General features: G+C 39.9%; 1 pseudogene; it reads left to right on the top strand.

Annotated features, from left to right (window-relative positions):
- Positions 1–1784: 1784 nt before the first annotated feature.
- On the top strand, positions 1785–1882 carry LOC127089611 (uncharacterized; annotated as a pseudogene).
- The last annotated feature ends 2267 nt before the right edge of the window (positions 1883–4149 follow it).

Raw genomic sequence — 4149 nt, 5'->3', positions numbered from 1 at the left:
GAGATAAACATTCGTGAAGGTTATCATCAATGTAGGGTGTTTTATAATTGTCATCTTCCAAAATAAGGGTTGATGGCAATTTTATAGATTTATTTTCTTCTTCTTGTTCTAATTCCCTAATGCATTCTTCGATGATATCTAAGGCATAACAAGAATCTCCTATCACAGGTGCCATAAGAAATTTTGACAATATAAATTCTATCTTCTCTTCACCTACCTCAAAAGTTAGTTTTCCTTTTTTAACATCTATTACGGCTCCAGCAGTCGATAAGAACGGTCTACCTAGGAGGATTGGTATGTCGTCATCTTCTTTAATGTCCATGACAACAAAATCAGTAGGTATAAACAACTGACCCACCCTAACAGGGACGTCTTCAAGTATGCCTATAGGGTATTTAACGGATCTATCGGCTAATTGAAGCGACATCTTAGTAGGTTGTAATTCTCCTAAGTTTAATCTCTCACAAACTGCTAAAGGCATTAAGCTCACACTAGCTCCTAAGTCTAGAAAAGCTTTTTCGATGACATGATTCCCTAAAATACAAGGAATGGAAAAATTTCCGGGATCTTTATCTTTCTTTGCTAACCTATCTTCGGAAATAGAATTACATTCCACGGGTTTCGGATCTTCAAGTCTACGTTTATTCGTAAGTATGTCTTTGAGAAACTTAGCATAAGAAGGTATTTGGGTGATGGCTTCTGTAAAGGGGATTTCTACGTGAAGTTTTTCTATAACCTTAACGAATTTTTGATATTGATTATCGATTTGGGTTTTCTTTAATCTTTGAGGGTATGGTATTGGTGGTTTGTATGGCGGTGGTGGTACATAGGTTTTATTTTTAGGTTCTTCTCCTTTTTCTTGACTTTCCGGGGTTTCAGGCTTCTCTGGTTCCTTTTCCTCACTCCTCTTAGAAGTTTCAGGCTCACTTAATCTAGGGTTTAAAGGCTCCTTATAAGCGGTTCCACTTCGTAGAGTAATGGCATTAGCTTGCCCTTTCGGGTTTTGTTGAGGTTGTCCAGGGAACTGTCCTCCAGGGGTAGTCTGTGGGGCTTGGTTTAACGCTACCTGAGAGATCTGGGTTTCAAGCATCTTATTATGAGTAATGATTTGATCAACCTTGGTTCCTAACTGGGTAATTAGTTCGTTAACATGGACGCTTTGGTTCATGAACTCTTTGTTTTTCTGTTTTTGAGCAACGATGAAATCTTTTACAATTTCTTCAAAGCTCGGGTTTGGCGGTACAGGTTGCATAGGTTGATTTGTTCTAGGGGCTTGGTAACCTTGTTGTCTCGGAGGTGCGGTATTTTGAATAGGGTTATTATTTTTGTAGGAGAAGTTTGGGTGATTCCTCCATCCAGGGTTATATGTGTTAGAAAATGGGTTCCCTTGGGTATAGTTCACTTGCTCAGTGTTGGTTTCATTTAACAGATTGCATTCGGCGGATTGGTGTCCTTGCGTTCCACATATCTCACAATTCGGCGAAACTGCGGCTACAGTATTCGGAGTTGTACACATATGTTCGACTCTAAGGGCCAACGCGTCCATTTTAGCCTGCATCATGTCTATAGAGCTTAGCTCATGTATTCCTCCTTGGGCTTCCTTCTTTTCCACTGTCGCTCGTTCTACTCCCCATGATTGATGGTTTTGGGCCATATCCTCGATAAGGGCACTAGCTTCAGGGTAAGGTTTATTCATCAGTGCGCCACCAGCGGCAGCGTCGATGGTCATCTTAGTGTTATAATGAAGTCCATTATAGAAGGTTTGGATGATTAGCCAATTCTCTAAGCCATGGTGTGGGCATGCTCTTAATAGTTCTTTATATCTCTCCCAGGCTTCGAACAACGACTCTCCTTGGAGTTGGGTAAATCTAGTTATAAGTTTTCGAAGAAGAGCGGTCTTACTTGGGGGAAAATATCTAGCAAGAAAAACTTTCCTAAGGTCATCCCAAGTTGTTATTGAATTGGGTGGAAGGGAATCTAACCATGATAGAGCTTTATCTCTGAGGGAAAAGGGAAATAATCTTAAGCGTATCGCCTCAGGAGAAGCTCCATTGGTTTTAAAGGTGTCTGCTAACTGAAGAAAGTTTTTTAAATGTTGGTTTGGGTTATCAGTAGCGAGACCTGAGAATTGTCTCTGTTGCACTAATTGCAGCAGGGATGGTTTAAGTTCAAAATTATTGGCTGGGATAACGGGGTTTACTATACTGGAACTAGGTTCCTCGTTTGATGGTTGGGCGAAGTCCTTAAGAGGTCTTCGGTTTTGTTCTTCGGCCATAGCTATCCTATTCCTATGGAAAAATAAACGTGCGCGAGCGTAACGTTCAGGTTCAGCTAGAGGGTCTACTAAACTTCCGGCACTGCGAGTCTTTCGCATTGACCGGTGGGTAACAACCTTAGTCTAAACGGTATAACTACAGGGTAATGAAATTTGACGAAATTGGTCCCCGGCAACGGCGCCAAAAACTTGATGCGTGTTTTTCGCAAGTGTACGAATCACGTCAAAGTAATATAAAAGATTATCGAATCCACAGAGACCAAGTGTCAATCTATCAAACCTGTTGTTATGGTGTGTATCTAAGGCAACTATTTTTAAGGGTTTTAATAAGGGTGCAATGGTAAATAAAATTATAATTTTAAATAATAAATAAAGACAGGCTCGAATGTAATTCACGCAATCAATGATAATCCAGTACTTGTTAGTGGAACTACTTATGGGCAATGTTTTCTCCTTTGAAAAGAACTAATTTAACAGGAACTGTCGCTTTCGCGTATTCAGAACCGAGTTGTACTCTCTAATCAACCCCCCCTATTGTCACGGATAAAAAGGTGCGTACTGCGTTAGAGTAGTAAACCTATTTTTAAGAAATATAGTATCTTAACTAAGTTGAAAAGTATTTTAACCTGGACTTCTTAGCAAAAAGAGGTTCTTACGAACCAGAGTTTAAACTTCCTAACGCGTCCGAAAATTGTTTTAAAATCTCTTTTCTTTTTAATCTAAAATCTCCTAATAAACTAGACAAAGCGCTTTTGGCTGTTTTTGAAATAGTTAAAAACAATTACTTGAATTGAAAGATAAAATAGCCCTTAGGTGTTTCCACGAACAATTATACTGATTACTGGTTTAATTACGATCCTTACATTCTAACCTTTATAGAATTAGTTAGACATGATAAAGTAAATATTCTTTTTATAGTTTTTCATAAAAGTAATTTAAAGCGAGTGCGGATAATAAACAAAGTAAAGTGCGAGTGCAGGAAATAAACAACGTAAATGTGCGAGTGCAGGAAATAAACAACGTAAATGTGCGAGTGCAGGAAATAAACAACGTAAATGTGCGAGTGCAGGAAATAAACAACGTAAATGTGCGAGTGCAGGAAATAAATAAAAGTAAAATACGAACTTGAATTAAAATGGCGGCAGGATTAACTTCCTCCAGAGTGCTCCAAAAACTCGAACCACAGACAGATTACAGACTCGATCACTCGATTGCAGAGGCACCCCGATGTGGAATGGCAACTGCTTTATAACTGATATATGCCTAGAGAATTCTAATTCTGGATGAAGAAAAACGAAAATCTAAGGTCCTATTTATAGTAAAAACTGAAAGCATGAAATGACAGGGACGCCCCTCCACTAAAAAGTGGAGGTTACTGATTTTGGCCTTGTGGCGCCCGCCACAGGCCTATGGCGCCCGCCATGGTCCCTACAGGGGATGATGGAGTGGGGATCGTGGGTCTTGGCGGTTGAGGAGTGGTCTTGAGACGTGGCCACGTCATGGCTAACCCCATGGCGCCCGCCACGGTGGGTGCCGTAAGTGCAAAACGCTGAATTTCTAGGTTTTCGCCCGTTTTCACTCCTTTTTCGCTCCTTTTCCCGATTCAAGCTCCGATTATTATAAAAACCTGAAAACATAAGAAAACAAAGAAATAACAAAGCAAAACAACAATAAAAGCTAAGAATGCATGCGAAATCGGAGTCAGAAATACGGTGAATTTTAGTGTGATCAATTAACAGCGCCATCAAACACCATCGTCCATCTGGAACCAGGTTCTGGACCTTCATCAAGTGTAGGCTCATCGCAATCTTTCATCTTCAAATACAGAATTTCCTCGTCAGGGAAGTCATACTGAATAGACTGATGATCTTCAA

Source organism: Lathyrus oleraceus, chromosome 5 (genome assembly GCF_024323335.1).
Source record: "Lathyrus oleraceus cultivar Zhongwan6 chromosome 5, CAAS_Psat_ZW6_1.0, whole genome shotgun sequence".
Taxonomy (NCBI): domain Eukaryota; kingdom Viridiplantae; phylum Streptophyta; class Magnoliopsida; order Fabales; family Fabaceae; genus Lathyrus; species Lathyrus oleraceus.
This window is presented reverse-complemented; position numbering and strand designations above follow the sequence as displayed.